Source organism: Aquila chrysaetos, chromosome 2, assembly GCF_900496995.4.
Source record: "Aquila chrysaetos chrysaetos chromosome 2, bAquChr1.4, whole genome shotgun sequence".
NCBI lineage: Eukaryota > Metazoa > Chordata > Aves > Accipitriformes > Accipitridae > Aquila > Aquila chrysaetos.
In genome coordinates this window covers 54,313,251-54,331,545 of record NC_044005.1, presented here as the reverse complement: position 1 = coordinate 54,331,545, position 18,295 = coordinate 54,313,251, and positions in this window count along the sequence as shown.

Here is an 18,295-nt window from a genome sequence, read left to right as displayed (position 1 = left end):
CTGATCTTCACTGCTTTAAAACTTGTGACTTCAGTGGATGGAGTTAATCCTGATCTACAGCTTGATTCTGTACCCATGGTTTTCTGTGGACTTATTTGCATTTTTACAAGCTGGTCATTCAGGTCAGATGAGAATAAGGCCCAGTAACATCCTTGATAAGCATTTCTGAAAGAGACTGTCCCTTTGAGGGTAGATTTTCTAGGCATGAAGGCAGTTTTTAACTTTGCCAGAACCACCTACAGTAAGGTTCACCTCAGGATTTTGGAGTTTTTCAGGTTTCTCTCACATGGCTGAATTCTTCAAGTTAGCTTATAGGCAGCTCTGTATAACTATTATAGCTAGAAAATCCTGTTTTGATCTCATTTACATCACAGTTAATCCAAAGAGATTTTGAAGAACTGGGAACAGGAGCTCCTTATTCATCTTAAAGAAAAGATGGAAAGTTCTGGGAATGGATTTTCTTAATTTTTCCATTCCTTTTGGCAAGTGTAAGGCTTCCTTAAAGCAATCCACTAAGAATTTCAGATTTCAATACTTCTTTTCTAGATACACCTTAAAGGAAACTTGTTCATCAAATAGTGTTGAACATCTTTTCCCATGAATACAGACTCCTTTCAAGTATCTCGAACTACATGACTCCAAAAAATGGCATACCAAAGCCAACTAAATGGTATTGAAAAATTCTGAGTCACTTTATATTTAGACTGCTCCTTTAAAGTAGAAGACTTCTTTAAAATTACTATCTGGTATCTGCCATTGGACAACTTCTAAATACATTGTTAGAACTGTCTTAGGAAAGAAATAACTGTAGTTATTTGCACTTGCTGGAAATCTAGTTTGAATTTCTGATTTTACATTTTTTTATTGCTGGGATGGTTTTTTACTTGCAAATGGATAGTCTGAGTTCAAAAACTCTGCATTTATGGGTCTGAGTACTGGGACTGTAAACTCCAAGGCATAATAAATAGCTTGGGTCTATAATATGTGGTCTATCAGCAGATGACATGGGAGAACTGTTGTTGTGCTCAGTGATCATTGAATCAAGAATTTAAAAGGAATCAAAAACTTACAAGGAATTTTCCTGTCTTTGTCTGTGTCTAAGATCAATAAAAGCTGTTCAGGAAACTCAGCCTTAAAGACAGAATTATCAATACCACAAATACTTCCTTTTAAGCCTGAAAAAAATGCAGCATACTGAGTGTCTATACGTGGCAGAACAAACAAAATCAGAAATATTTAACATTGAAAAGGAAAAAATTAATTTCCAATTAGCATGCTTTCTGGAGAATGAGCTACTTCAAGGAACAAGTGTCATTATTATTACTGTTGTTCCAAATTGTTTGTTTGCCCCCAGCTAGTACCAGAAGACTCCTCATGTTCTGAAGCAATATCGTCAATCAGTTTTAATTAGTTGAGCTATCCAAATAGAATGGTATAGACGTGTCCCAAAATCAAACAGTGAATTAACAGACAACTAATAGTAAAGAGTTCCAACACAAGAAATGGATTGAAATCATGCTTTGATATATAGAGTAACTTGTCTTCTATAGCAGAGATGCTGGGGTGATGTGGATTAACCCAGGTGGGCAGCTCAGCCCCACGCAGCTGCTCGCTCACGCCCCCGCAGTGGGATGGGGCAGAGGATCAGACAGGTAAAAGTGAGAAAACTCACGGGTTGAGATAAAGACAGTTTAATAGGGAAAGCAAAAGCCATGCACAAGCAAAGCAAAACAAGGAATTCACTCACCGCTTCCCAAGGGCAGGCAGGTGTTCAGCCATCTCCAGGACAGCAGGGCTCCATCACACGTAACGGTGACTTGGGAAGACAAACGCCATCGCTTCGAACGTCCCCCCTTCCTTCTTCTTCCCCCAGCTCTATATGACAGAGCATGACGTCCCATGGTGTGGGATATCCCTCTGGTCAGTCGGGGTCAGCTGTCCCGGCTGTGTCCCCTCCCAACCCCTTGTGCCCCCCCAGCCTGCTCGCTGCTGGGGTGGGGTGAGGAGCAGAACAGCCCTTGGCTCTGGGTAAGCACTGCTCAGCAGGAACCAAAACATCTCTGCATTACCAACACTGTTTTCAGCACAAATCCAAAACACAGTACCATACTAAATATTCTCAAGAAAATTAACTCTATCCCAGCCAAAACCAGTACAGGTGAGCATTGAACATTCCTAGCTATTGAACTGCTGCATCACTAAGAGCTATGCTGGCAGTGCTGGGATGGGAAAAAAGATTCCCTCTTAGAGTATTCCGTTGAATCAAAATGTCTGATAATCATTTATTTGCTCATACATGGGGATTTGGAAAATATGTTTACATGTGTAACAAATCAGATTACAATCAAATTTAGTCACTTCAGCTTTTGGGGGATTACCAGTTCACCTCTGGTAAGAAATGTAAGAAATTATATGATGAAGGTTTCTGTAGAAGTTTTTTGTTGGAAGCTTGGACTTTCAAACTCTTCAAGAGTGCTCTGATCTAATGCTTTGGTCTGAAACAATGTATACAGAAGAGATAATCAGAAAATTCAGATAAGATACAAAATTCCACAAGGTTCCTATCCTCCATTTGCAAAGTTGACATCTATTCAAAATGGTCAGCTTACCCTGGTTATAGTATTTACTTTCCTATATTCATATACTGTTATCTGTATTAGTTATACTTGTAACTCAGGTTTGCAGTTTATACTTGTAATTTGTACATTTTCTAGAATAACCAAATAGATGTACACTGGAGAAAAAAGAGGATACATGAGAAGTGAACTGGCTCCATGATACATAATGTAGTGCTGTTCCTTCAAAGTGGGCTGAAGGTGCTGTGCAAGATAAACAACTAGGCCAGAACCAAAGTTTGACCTGCACCATCCCACTAACCTCAGTGAACAAAAAGACAACTCTGCACAGCACATAAAAGAGGCAATTATGAGAAAATCTCCCCGAGTCCCATTCATGTGTTCAATTCTACAAGAGAAAGTGATTCTTCTAGTCCTGAGAGAGTAAATAATTTTCTATATCCAAGATTTTTACTTTTTTGTAAAACTGACAGCAGCTGTGTCAATTATTAATATCTAATGTTTCCTAGTTTGTAATATGTCATGCAGTACCATACAGAAGTGTCTCAATTTACGCACAGAAGACTTTAATTAGATACGCTTCCATTCAAATCTGTTACCTCGGCAAATACTTCTGGTTTATGGTATATAAGAAAGGGTCTCAGATACATTTATGAAAAAATCAGATTGTTGTTTTCATACCATTAAAATATGTGTATTTTCTGAAGCCTGACCAAGGTACAGTAAAATACTATCTGTGAGAGTATCAAAATACTCAAATAAGCAGAGATTTGGATGACTGGAAAAGCAAACAGCTAAGTAGGCCTTCTGGGCACAACCCCATTTTTTAGGATATTGGTTGCAGTTAAATAGATTATGGTGTGTAATAGAGTTGATATGCAGTCTTCATCACTCGAATGTCTCCAGTGGTGTTCAAATTTTGCCTTTTGGCCACTTTCCTACTGAGTGAGCTTCCACAAGAAATGTGCAGTGCTCAGCATTGTTGGTGTTCTTTTTCCCATTATCTCTGTTAAACAGATAAGGACTACACATTTCATTTAATTTCTGAGAGTATCAGCCCACAGGCTAGAGATTTTTTATGTCCTCTGATATCTGTAAAATGAGCACCTCATGGCTCATGTACCAGGTTATCACAACAGTAAGCCTGCCTTTCCATCTTTTTGACTTGTCCTGATACTATCCAAGGCTAGTTAATGAGTTTCCAGTGAATGAGTTCTGAAGTGGACCCAATTTTCCAAAGCCTCAAGCTCTATTTTCCTCCTCTCCGAAGAGAAGACAGAGCTCGGACATCTTCTGGCCTTTGCGGTTTCTAGAAATCATCTTTAGTTTTAGATAATTTTTATTTTTTGGCATAAGCTCTGTGAATGAAACCGGTTCCCAGGAACATAAAATCCAGATAGCTCGATTCAGTCTGACTGATATTGTCCAAAAAATAAACAAATTGACATGAAAAGCCTTCTGGGGATACAGCTCAATTTTAGCGCATCTGTTCAGCTTCTCAGAGCAGGCGCATCCCCTGGTATCTCTTAGCATTTATTAGATTCTGCAGATGCTGACTACCCCATCTGCTCTCCTCGCTGAAAGTGAGAAAAGCTAAATAACGGTGGAGATAAATGGCCCCGTCTCAGCACGTGGGAAGCACTGCTGATGAGCCCCAGTGCGACTCGCAAAGGGTGCGCCTGGCAGCCTGCCCTCCCGTCCCCAGTAATGGGGGGGGGCAATTACTGGGGGTAATGGGGAGGCAATAGCCACAGGCAGTTCCCTTCCTGCAGAATGAGGCGGCGACCCCGGCCCCAGCCGGGGGAGCGCAGGAGTCCCAGGGGGTCCCAGCGGCGCTCGAATTGGGAAGCGCTGTGTGCCGGCACGGTCCCGGCGCACCCCGAGGCGCTCGGCCAAAATTTCGCCGCTCCTGCGGGATGAGCGCGGTGCCGGGCTGCTGCTGCCCGTCGGCCGGGCCGAGCAAGGGCTCTGCTCCTGGGAACTTGTTGGAGCTTGACTCCCGCCTTTGCCTTGGCTGTGCAACACGTTTGCGTTGCAGAGTCTCCAGGGAACTCACACACCCAGTAAGAGAAACACCAGCGGGCTTTCTGCCCAGGCTTTGTTGTGACTTTTTCCTATCCGTTTTGCTAGTTTGCATGCCGGCTCTTCTGGCCGAACAATTGTGCTTATAGAAACAGTTCTCATTTCATCTGAGGTTGCCTACACCAAAATCTGCCTGAATCCCATGGTCATTAGACGGAGTCGCTGCAGGACAGACTTCAGGGTTTTGGTAACCTTATTTCTGAATCACCTTTTCTGGGAAAGTTTAGATTTTTTTAGTAATAACCTTACCTCTGAAATCTCTACCTGGTGGTAGTAGCAGCCACATAACTGTAGTATGATTTATCTTCAATTCCTAATATCTATTCTTATTCCTGTTGCTGTGATAGTATTTTTAGTTGTTCTTGTATCTCTTTACCTGAGAATATGCTTCCACTTTAAACCTACTGTATTTGTAAGACAAATTGATATTTCCAAAGAAACTTATTTTGGACAGTACGACAAGGGACAGGATCCAGTGGAACAGGCTTCCAAGAAACAGTTATTCTGCAATTAAAGTTCAAAGGACAGTGATTTAAGAAAAGACACAGCTTACACTGGACTCCTCTGTTCCCTGAAAAACCAAAAGATACGACTATATGCTTGGATGTAAAAGCAGTCCCCGGAGCATGATGAATATGATGTTGGGAAACAACACATTGCTTCCTTCATTTGCTTGTACCGTGTGAACCATGAATAAAACCCTGTGCTTACTAAGAGCTCTAAATATTCCATATAAAAATCAAAAATAATATCAATTAATCACACATACCAGGGTGTGAGTAGATACCATGATACAGCCAGTAGCAATCATTGGGGTTGGTGGAATTGTGTCCTGCTAGAGGATATACCTACACTATCGGTTTTGTGCAGTTCCCATTTTGTTTGAGGTCTGCAGGCATGAGGGGAATGCACAGATCCTTCCAGAGAAGAAACGGGATTGGAGGTGAGAGGAGGGTTTGGTCACCCAGTGTCCACCAACAGGCAGCATGGATGTGTCTTCAAAATACTGCCTTCCAGTATATTCCCAGCAGGCCACGTGCTCTCCCGGGGCCCTTGTTGCCCTGAGCCTGACACCAACCCCCCGACACAACCATCTCACAGTGGGACCATCACCTTTGTTGCTCAAGATTTTGTCAGAATTCCTTCTTCTGAGCTCAGAGCCCTTCCTTCCACAGCGGGTGTCCCCCAGGCAATCTGCTACCGTTTCTTTGCCAGTTCTGAAGTCGAGCATTGCTTCTGTCCCCTCTGTCTGCATCTTGTTTCTCATCCCAGACTCCTTGCTGAACCAATTGTAAGCATTGGGCTCGCCTCGGGCTGCTATAATTATTTTGCTGAACCAATTGTAAGCATTGGGCTCGCCTTGGGCTGCTATAATTATTTTTTTTTTTGCCCAACAACACTTCAACCATTTCCAAAAACTAAATTGTTGGGGGGGAAAGAGTTTGTTCCAGTCCTTGACATCTTCACTTTGTGACCCTCTAACTTTTCCATGGTTTGAAGCTGTGACTTGAAAATCCTCGTGGGTGACATGGTCCCTCTGACTGGCAGGATGTAATCCCTGTCTTTGCAAAAATCTGCCTAAGCTTGTTCAAGCCTCTCCTGACTCCTCATGCTGACAAAGCCAAAAAAGAAGGTATTAGCCCAGAAAAACTAAAAGATGAGTGCGCTGTTGTTCACGGAGGGTTATTAGCTCCCCTGATGCAGGGTGGGAACAGGGTGCTGGACTCTCTTAAGCCTGCAGTGATTTTCTGCTGGCATCCAGCTTGAATCTAGGAGAGAGGTGGCTGATTTAAAAAACTAGCATTGCTAATAATGACATTATGAAGATGAGGGAAATGAGTCGATCAGCACACATAGTGACAGTGGGACCAGATAAAGCAAGAACTAGAAATACGGTGGAGAACAGAATGGGAGTGGGGGTGTGGGAACCACTTAACCCAGAGTTTGGATGAAGCACTATGATAGAAGAGGAGCTTGGGACCAGAAAATTAAGACATCAGAAGAAGACAGAGGAAGACTGTATTGGGTTTACATGGCAAGGTTTTGGTAGCTGGGGGGCTGCAGGAGTGGCTTCTGTGAAAAGACACCAGAAGCTGCCCCCAGGTCAGACAGAGCCAGTTTCAGACAGCTCCAAGACAGGCTCACCGCTGGCCAAAGCTGAGCCCATCAGCAGCGTTGGTAGCACCTCTGTGATAACATGTTTAAGAAATAGTAAAAAAAGCCATGCAGCACGAGCTGGGAGAGAAGAGAACATGTGAAGAAACAACCCTGCAGACCCCCAGGTCAGTGCAGAAGGAGGGGGAGGAGATGCTCCAGGCGCCGGAGCAGAGATTCCCCTGCAGCCCGTGGTGATGAAGACCATGGTGAGGCAGGCTGTCCCCCTGCAGCCCATGGAGAGACCACAATGGAGCAGCTCTCCACCTGCAGCCCAAGGAGGACCCCACGCCGGAGCAGGGGGATGTGGCCTGAAGCAGCCTGTGAAGAGCCCGCACTGGAGCAGGCTCCTGGCAGGGACTGTGGCCCATGGAGAGGAGCCCACACTGGAGCAGGTTTGCTGGCAGGACTTGTGACCGTGTAGGGGACTCATGTTGAAGCAGTCCATTCCTGAAGGACTGCACCTGTCGAAAGGACCCATGCTGGAGAAGTTTGTGAAGGACTGTGTCCCCCCACGCTGGAGCAGGGGAAGAGTGCGATGAGGAAGGAGAGGCAGAGATGAAGTGTTATGAACTGACTGCAACACCCATTCCCCATCGGCCTGCACCACTTGGAGGAGAAAGTAGAAGAGTTGGGAGTGAAGCTGAGCCTGGGAAGAAGGGAGGGGTGAAGGGAAGGTATTTTTAGATTTGTTCCTATTTCTCATTATCCTACTCTGTTTAATTGGCAATAAATTAAATTAATTTCCCCAAGTCGAGTCTGTTTTGCCTGTGACAGTAATTGCTGAGTGATCTCCCTATCCTTATCTTGACCTACAAGCTTTTCGTTGTATTTTCTCCCCCGTCAGGTTAAGGAGGGGGAGTGACAGAGCGGCTTGGTGGGCACCTGGCAGCCAGCCAAGGTCAACCCACCACAAAGACTAACTTTGTATTAGAAATCTGGGAACATTGTCAAATAATGATGGGCACAAAGAGGAGTCCACATGAAAATCTGATTAGTGTGCTGTTAATCAGATTTTTTTTTTTAAATATAAATGCATTAAGTAACGAGAATAGGATAAAAGTGTGAGTAGCCAGAGTAAATAAGCAAGAATACACATTGAGTGAGCCAAAGATGCTCTGAATAATTAGTGTCATCAAACACACACATCTAAGGACTTGATTAAAGCCACACAAAACATGTTGTTTATTCTGCCATTAACTCTTGGAAACTCAACTTTGCAAAATTTATTGTATTTATATTACTACTTAAGAGTTTACTTGAAGAAATATGTGCATATACATGGGTGTAGTAGCTGCATAGAAGAGCTGGGAGCAAGAGTAAATGACAAGATGGGTCATAAAGTCTCAATTAAGCTCAACTGTCTTCATTGTATAATTATCTGTATATAAGCTTAATGCCCTCCCCTTTCCTATCCTAACACTTTTTTTTTAGTATCTCAAATTTGCTGACATCATTCTTCAAGCACAAGAAGAAATTAGGTTTCTAAACAGCTACAGAAAGCACAATTCTTCCCTGATTTACATAGCACATTTCATCAATGGAGTTAGATGAAAAGTGAAATTCACTTAAATAATAGGCATTATGCATCCAGAATGCCTTTTGACACTACTCTGCCTCATTTCCCAACTTGTTCTCTTCTCTTCTTCACCCCTTCCATTGCTAAAGATGTAAACAAGTGGTTCTGTGATACTAACAGTGCGTAGTTTCCTACAGGTTTATGTCTGATGTTTGATTGTCAGTGCAAATCAAATTTTTCAGTTTGGTTATGAAAAAGCTTCTGTGTCTTCTCCTCTGTCTAATGATTTGAGCTTACATTGTAGCTTTTCCTTCAGATGATGCTCTTACAGCAGCTCTCTCTTCTCTTGGCCATCCTAGTGTCAAACAGCTTGTAATATTTTGTGATGTTTACCCCTTTGATGTATTTGTTTGATGCTGGATAACGTGTTTCGAATTTGTTATGTGCAATTAGAGACTTTGGCACAGAGAGGTTCAGACAACATGAAGAGATGAAACCAAGCTGGAAAAAAATTCAATCTGCCTGCACACTAGACCCCTACATTGGCTTATTTGTGATAGCACCTTCAGAGGGCTATCTACGCATATTAGAGCAATGCTTTAAAATCATGCTCAGAAAGCTGAAAGAGGGTTAGGGGAGGTTGCTGGAAGAAAAGCAAGATGGCAAAGCTGAAGGAGAAAAGCGAGAAACTAGGACATGCCAGAAAGGAGAAGCATAGTGGAAGTGAAGCAGCAGGAGCAAGGCAGCGACCTTGGAGGGGAGTAGCTGTCTCTAAACTGCTTGCAGCCCCCTCATTTAAGGTGCTGTGTTTCCTTAAGGTACCTCTGTGTTTTCAGAGGCCTTTCCTGAGCTCGGGATGCAAAGCATTATGTTCTGCCACCACAGAGAGCTGCAGGATCACGGCAAGCAGCGCTCACGCCAGAGGAGAACCTCTGCAGAAACCGCAGTGGTGCTCAGTACTCGGCCCCCAGAAACCTGCCAAGAGTGCAAATGCCTAGAAGTGGATCTTACATCATCTGAGCCTTGCACGATGCTGGTACTTGTCATTAACAGTCTCCACAAAGGGACACATTCTGCCAGTGATTAGAAATGTGCTCTGATCCAGCCATGTAATAAGTGGCAAAGATTATGCATGTTTTATCTCATCCCCCAGATGGATTTCACCAAATGATGAAACTAGTTACATCCATTCAAGCAATTCAGAGAAACCACATGAAAGCGCCTTTCCCACAGGCTGCTCTGCTCTGACTTGTCCCAAGGAATGGACACTGTGCTTTAAGCAGTTACTTTTTCAGCAGCTAGATAGCATGCTGCTGACAAGCTGGCTGATTACTTATTAACAGTTATTCCACTCATTTTTATTTTACACATGCCACATTACATCATCTTTACTAATCCTTTTGTTTATCCCCTGGCAATTCAAAATAAGTTGAATCCATGAGAATTACCTATCATAAGAGCTGTGATACCCAGGTATTACAGACACAGCAGGCTTTTTATTTGGTTTAGAAATGACTCAGAAGAGCTCTTACTCAACACCAGGTGCCACATGTCAAAGGAAATAACACAGTTCAGGTGGCATTTGTAGCTGCTATTGTGGTGTCTGGCGATTTCTTTCTCTTAAAATTTAAAACTCGTTGTACTAATGATAAGCATCAACTATGAGGTGTAACTTCTCTTTCTAGTTTAGAGTAGCTTCACCTGAGATCTTTAGATCCAAGCATTCAGCAGGTTTAAACATGGAGTGCCTCAACTGAGTGGTGCCAATCTTTACAAAACAGCAGTTCTGGGTCTGCACTGTTATTCAGTGTATCAATATAGGACTGCTTGGTGGCCTTGAACACTGTGGCCATATCACTGCTCCTCAGTTTCCCCACCAAGAAAAAATAAAATGGACAGAGTGCTACTGACTTTGTTGGGAAGGCATGGTGACGTCTGTGGATTCTGTATGAGCACCACAAGTTGAAGTCCAGATCTACAGGGTAAAAGTCTGCACATGAGGTAATTGTTTGGACTCTCTTTGTAGTCAATGAAAAGAAATAGGAAACTCCAGGGGATGATTTATCTCACCCTAAAATAGTAACCTAATATAGGGCAGATGAATCCCATCTTGGTTGTGTCTGTTTGTCTGCAATGACTATAAAAGGAGTCAAGGAAACTAGCTCTCAAGTAAAAGTCAACACTACAAACACGTGAAGTTCATTAAAATTATTCCATCTGAAGGTCTTTGCTGGTCACAGCAGGGACCTCAAAATGCTGTTATTAGCTTCTGGCCTTTCCCTGTGCAATGAGCCTTCAGATCGAGAGGACCCTTCAACTCCTGCAGAAGGGCAACCAGGAGAATGAAAGAAACTTGCAAACTGCTATCAGTCTGCTCTGCACAGAGATGGTAAGAGAAAACCTCTATCATAGCATAGTTACTATGGATCTCTAAAGCTCCAGAGTCTGGCTACCTGGCTAAGAGCATTTATTTTGCCATGACAAGGACAAGTGCATGCCATAGTTATTGCAGAAGTCCCTAGGGAAACACGGTTTGGTCATAGCTCCACTGTACTAAGCGCTGTGCCGTCAGCTAGAGACAGTCTGTACCACAAAAAGCTACACACGCAAGACAATCAAAGTATTGTCGTCTGTCCCTTAAAGACGGGGAACTGAGGGAGTGAGAGGTTAAAAAGTGACTTGCCCAAATTATATAGGAAGTCTGTGGTGGGACCTTGGTTCTCCCAAAGCACAGTCTATAACCACATGCTTCTGCTGGCTTGCAGCAATATTGCTAGTTTTGGGTCAGAGGGACTCTTTTCTATTAGGGCTGTGCTCACAGATGCTATGTGATTTGCTTTTTCTGTAATTTGGCTTAAATTCTTGTAAGCAAAATGTTTTACAATCAGTGCATAACTGCAGAGTCTCAAACACTGTCATCGAGACAATACTCAGCTCTTTGGCCAGGAGGTGATGGAAAAAATCACTTGAGTGACTTTCAAGAAGTTTCAAAAGGCTCCATCCCTCAGCCAAAGGATGTGGAGATAATCAAGGCTATAATAATGATAGCTTGAAAGCGAGCAGGTTGCTTGGTTATATTCTCAGCATGAAGCTAACGGCTTAAGGTTACATATACGTAGGACCAAGCATCAGCTGCTGCTAAAATAAGTGTTCAGATTACAAGCATGGAAAATTTACACAAGGTTTATTTGCAAACTTGTAAAGTTTCCAAAACGATGGGTTTGGATTTACAATTAAAAGCCAAGGTCATAAACAATAATTGTTGGTCTCTGATGAAAAGCACATGAGAAACACTTTTCAAGAGACATGGAATTTTTTCCTCTATAACAAAAAAGAAGAGAAGGAAACATCTCCGTTGACAAATAGAAATGAATAAAAGTTCAAGAGTAAATTGTGTTTTGTTGAGAAATGCTTAGTAATGACATGATTCAATATTATTATGCCATGGTGATCACGTACAATGTAAAAAAACCAAAAGTGAATCTCTGCTTCCAGTACAGAAGATTAACCTTGCCCTTTGGATAGAAACTGCATTAACCAGATCCTGAGTTTTCATGGGTTTTGATTATTGTTAAGGATCAGTGAAGGAATCAGCTGTTTTACCCTCAGGAGTGACTTCTAATGGCTGTTGGGATTCCCATGATTACCTGTTATTCATTCTGCAAGTTGTAGTTTCCAGTCCTGAAAGCTCTTCATGCACAGAAGTTTTGTATTTGTCACCAATTGTTTCAGGACAGTTTTATACTGTGACTGTACCATAGTTTTATGCATCTTCCTTTCACTTTCCATAAGACACATTTTTAAACATGTTTTAAAATATATAAAAGAAATGCCCTTTCTCACACACAAATAATGGATTCATACCCAGGTATCAGGATCTAATGTTTTGTGTAGCAACAATTTGATTTGAAATCTGGGAGATTATATCAAGCAATGAATAGCAAAGACAAAGTCAACATATTTTCCATTTCTCTTACCAGAAAAGAAGAGGAAGGAACTTAAAAGACACTGATTTAAGGCTGATAAAAGGCAGCACTTGCATGTAATCTCTTTTATTCACAGCTAATCTCTTTTACTCAGTATCATGAGGCATATCTGAGGCAAAGAACTTAGCAGAATTCAGATAAGAAATGGACTTCCATTTGGAAAATGAGAACTTTGGCAGTTAGATAACACACTACAATAATTTAAAATGGAAACAAAATGTAGTCATTCCACCAAGAGACCCACATTTCATTCCCTGCTTGAGAGGAAACTTTCAGCAGGTTATTTCCTAACTGCCTTTTGCACATTCATTGGGAATTTGATCAAGTCTACATAGGACCCCAGCCTGCTCATCTGGTCCAGCACTGCAACAAGATCTAGCTGGGAATGTTCTGATGAAGTAAAACCTTATCTAAAAGTCATGGTGTATTCAGCCAGGCTGCTTTGTTTGGAAGAGCTTCTGTTGGAAAACAGCTGTTGAATCCCTGGGGTGGGTCAGGGGAACACCCACCTGGATGCCAGAGCATGACAATACCTTGTCTGTGTTCAGTGGCAGGCCAGCAATGCTGTCTTTGGGGCCCCGTGGGTTGTCTGCCTCAAGTGAAAGGTGTGATAAGTAGCTATAAATGAAAAAAATTTTTAAACAAAATCTATGCATCTCCAAAAGAAAACTCTGTTTTGCCAAAACTGAAAGTTTTAGTGGAATGATATGCTTTCAGTTTGGTTTGTTGGGGTTTCTTTCTGTGAGTTTTATCAGTACTCTGGTAAAACCTTTGACTGAAAGGCAGAGTAAAAAAGTGGCAGGAACACAGGAGATTTTATGCCCTTAGCTTGCATCCTGTCTAGCCTCAGTTTACTGGGCCCATGAATTCCTGATCACCTCTCAGTCTGCATTCATCTGTCCATCAGGTAAATCCCTCAGCTTATATGGAGTCAATGGAGGTGTCACGTGGATTTTGCCACAGAAACACTTAACAGTCCTGTGATTATTAAATCCATTTTACCCTTTTCAAAGACAGTAAAATCATTTCAAGGAAACTTCATGCAGCTTCCATATATGGATAAAAAAATCATCCTTTTCTGCTGCCAGTGCCGGCGGCAGTTGCTGGTCTGAACTCCCTTTGTGATCAGCCACAGGTGCCTCCGGACTTCTGAGCTCTGGGAGCAAAAATCCAGATTTTCCCCATGCCTGCTTTATTCTCATTCTCACAGCAAATCTCTCCAAGGATGGCTTCATGCCCTGCCCCATGGCGTGCTCTTTGAAGATACAGTGCTCCACACCCTTTTCCCCAATCATTCCCACTCCTTCAACAAAGACCTCCACCTCACAGAAGCTTTTTCCCTTCTACTTGCAGACCACTGAAGGTAATGCCCTGGAAAGACAAGGATGCAGGCTTTCTAATTACCAAAACATTGCCTCGGGGAAGTCAGCCTACAGCATTCATGTACAGCTTTTTTAGACAAGCATTTTCATGCCCTTCTCCTGTGCTCCCTTCCTGTATGCTAACAAGAAGCATCCACAGAGTTACCTCACTGTCTTTTTTCAGAGCCTAAAAAGATAAATCCTTTGCAATTGCAGGCAGCCAAGTATTTCACATTCAACCCAGAGTCCAGAGAGCTCTACACTACATGATCCCATATACCAGAAACCACAAAAACACCCTGAAATCTTTGGAACATTATTCGAAGCATTCATACAAGAAAGACTGCCAAAATTAGCCTGTCCCAAAGGAAGGGACGAGGCAAAAGTGGAGGAAATGCAGTATCTGAGCTCCTTGCCATAGGCAGGGGGTTTATTAGATGAAAAAAGAACAGAGGAAGGCAATTCCCGCACCAAAATTCAAAGTGCAATCCATTAGTGGTTTAATAGAAAATACAGTACAAGTCCTGAAATACAATGACTGGTTTTAGCCTTGAGGACATGATTAAGGCACATAAGCAAGAACAATCTAAGTATCTCAAGGACTTCCCACTGATCACTGACATATGAGAAGAAAGAAAAAACCCATCTTTCCCAGAAGCCCTGTTTTGCATTGATGGGGGAAAAAGAGGACATTCTTCCCTGTTCCTGCACTTACGTGGCAGGCACTCTGAATCACAGAGCTAATTAAGTATAACACGAACAGAGTGCAAACAGACAGGGTCAACAAACAGCAAACAAGTCTTCCTCCAGCCCCTCTTGCAGATATCAGCAAGTTGAACAGCCAGAGTCTTATTTGCCAAGTTGTAGGTCCTAACTCCAGGATCCTCCCTATCCTGCTGTAAATGCCTCATGCTCCATCTTGAAGCGATTTCATTTCTTTCCTTTTACTTCCCATATTGGAAGGCCATTTCTGTGCTTCCGAGAGATACAAATCTTCTTCTAGCTAACTTGGTTTAGGATGAAATTGTGTGCATTTTGCTTTGAACTATCCTTAAATTTCAACAGTTCTTATCTTTCTCTGATATTTACCCATGTCCAAAATGTGTCTATGAATAGTACACTCAACCTTGACTTTGCGAGGTAAAACAAGCCTAGCTCCTTTTGATCTCCTCTTACAAGACAGGTTCCCCTATTTCTCTTTTGACATTGCAAAATACCCTGATCACTAGTTACCTTGTGTTCTGCTCTGTCTGTTTTTATCTCTTTGGTCTCTGATGTTCCATTCAGATTGTAAGCTCCTGAGGTCACAAAATATTTTTCTGTTTTGTCTCTATGAGCCTCACAGTGTACTCTGAACTGTGACTGAGGATCCTAGGTAGTTTACTACATCAGTACAAATTTTCATGATCAAATGCAGCAAATGTATCTGAAATCCCACTAGAAAATGAGGGAATAATGGCATTGTAAACTTCATTTTCCTGAGTTTCCAAAAGTCTTCATTCTGATTCCATTTGAGGAATGGAAAATGCTTCATCCAGAATTTTCCTTTTTAACCACCAATTGCTCACTCATTTTTTTTTAATCGGACAGAAAGCCTGGAAAAGAGATCAAATAAATTCACCAGGTTCTTACTTTCTCTACTATAACCTGAATGCCCTGACATGCTTGCTTTTTTAAAGGAAAGATGAGTCACACGGATGAAAGAATACAAGATAGGGAGGTGGCTGAGAACAGTAGAGAAAGCATCAGATAAAATACAATACATTTATTTTATTACACTGAGCGAGTCATTTGGGAGAGGCGCTGGATATGGAAATGGAACAGAGAATGATATGAAATAATATGTATACATTTCATTCCTCTTCCCAGGGAGTGAGTGCTAAGCATCGTTCTCAGCACAGGGACCATATCACACCTTTCCTAAGCCCCGTCTCCCCCACCAGACTTTTGCCACACGTGTTGGTTTGATCCCTGGCTGGCATAGCTGTGCTGAGAGAAAATCCTAATCTTCAAACAGTTATGCCAGCAAACTGTGTGTCTCCTTGTTTCAGGGAAGGGTGTGTTTCTATGGCAGAACAATGCCAGGCTAGCTGCACCCACACGAGGAATGCCTTACCTATCAGTCAGTTTATAAGCAAAGTGATCCAAGAATAAACTTGGCCTTATTTACCACACCCCTGGGGAGAGGTGTGTAGAATCAAAATGAATATCCAATTAAGGTAGTGATAAGTATTGAAATTTTGGTCTACGTGCCTGATCTGAAGCTCATTAACATTGAGTGCTTTATATCATTCTGGTTGTGCAAAGAGCTGTTTAAGTGGATATAACCACAACATTTGCATTTTCTTTTAAGCCTTTTCCCTGTACCAGAATGGTGGAAAAAAACCCCATAGTTTTAATGAGAAATCTGCCCTGCTTCTAGTTCGTTGCAAGAGAAGATAATTGCAGAATGCGGGGGCATTTGCACATACAAAAAAAAAATCTTGCACCTTCAAGTCAATAGCTAAGAGATAAAATTAATTTTACTTAGGGAATTTATAGTTCTACTAATTCAAACCTTATCATGTGCTTTCTCCTGTGCCTCGTCTAGAAAGAAATGGAGCCATTGCTGTAAGCGCTTTTTCATGTAACCTGCAAAGAAATTTCCTTTCCAAGTGCAGTTCAACAATTGTCCTGCCTTAGAACCTGTAAACAGTTTGATGGAGAAAATTCCAAACAATAAACATACATAAGAAAATGAAAATAAATACTTAGTCTCACTCAGTTTTATAAAGCATGTATCCCTGAGCAATCTTTCTGTAATTACGTGACAAAGGCTATATAATAAATACTCAGCAATGACATGCTCTGTGGCGTATGAGGTGATAATTATATCCGAATTCATCAAATAGTTCAAAAAGTGATTACAATCCAATTCATAATTCTTAGATCATAAAGATTCAATTTCAAAGCTGAAGTATTCCATTAATTATCCCATTGTTTATGGTCAGTAGATAAACTAGATTTGCATCATTGAAGGAGATCTGACGCTTTAAAGGAAACTGGTTAAAGACCATGCTGTGAGGCTATTATTTGTTCCCCAAGATGGCAGAACAACCCTATATCTCAGTTCCTTTCTGATTACATGCAGGACCTGCTGCTTTGGAATAGAGTCTTACCCAAATAGAATAAGTAGAAAGATGAAAAAAACTCTAAATACTTATGTAATTATAGTCCATATAGTGGTGGATCTTACCATAAAAGGGGGAAAAGACAACACTGGGTTTGTGCTACTTATGAAGTGGTGCTTCCCTCAAGCATTGAAATACTATGATTATCTTCATGACTCTCTGTTTGTATTACTGGCATTTGAAGAGTCTCGTGCTCTTTATTCCCACAGTGATGTCTGGCACAGGGATAAAGTGTCCTCTAAAGACTCCAAGTTCAAGCAAAGGGATGGTTGAAAAGATAAGAAAGTAAGATTTTGGTGACAGAATAAACAGGCTTGAAACATTTGGCAAGTATAAATGAATCAGCTACGAATGTGAAAAAGTCATGGTCCTACATGATAAAACTGTGTCTGCAAAAAACCCAGTAAACCCTGGTTACCACTGCAGCAAGAGGTCTTTCTGCTAGTATAGATAATTATCTTTGAGGATGCCAACAAAAGAGCTCCTCCAGGCCTATGGAATGTTCCCTCTAAGGACATTTTTGTTATTGTATTACAGCTTTCCCAACCAACTCTTCTCAAGTGTAGAGAAATCCCAGACAGCTTCTTATAGCCAAGCTATCATGATGACAGGATGTCAGGGGATAGCAGGAAGCAAACTTCCTAACTATGTATAATCACTAACATAGATTAAATATGGATAGAAAAGTCCCTGTCCCTGAGTACATACATTATATGTTCAGCCTCTCTACCATAGGTTGCTAGACAGCTGAAGTGCCTGTGAAACAGCTTCTGAACCGTCACACCTACAGTAAAACCAGCACTAATTTTGAGTTGCCTTTATATGGCAGAGTATAAGCTAGTGGAAGACTAAACACTAAAACCGAGGAACTGGTATCATTTCTGTTATTCTCATGCACCTTTCTTTTAAGGGGTGGCAGGTGCACCTGCCCTGATAGAGACTGAAACTTTTTGACTGAAAAAAAACGCCTAAAAGCCATGGTTTGGGGTCGAGCTGCCCAGCCCACGTGGTGACTGCGGTCCCGTACACACTTCGGCTGGTGATGACCTTCACATACACACTTCGGTCAAAAGGCTAGACCCTCAGCCAATGAAACACTTCGGTCAAAAGAAACTTCTTGACCACTGACCATATATGACCGCAGATCAGATTTGACTACAGTATAAACGGAGCCCCGCCAGAGGGCAAATTGAGCCAGTCCTCCTCAGAGCAGTGGGTCTGCAGTTGGGGGCTCTCCCCTTGGGTTGGGACACCGCCTAAGGAAACTCCTCAAGGCTGAGAGCCCTCATCTTTTAGGTGAGTGATATGCGCATTTGGGGTCATCATTTCTAAAGCTTAAGAATTCTTAAGTCAGTTGTGCAGTATTAGTTTCCCCTTATATCATTGAACCTGTGGTTTGCTAATGTTGTTGGAGTTCTCAACAATTTTGATTGAAGAATAAATTTTG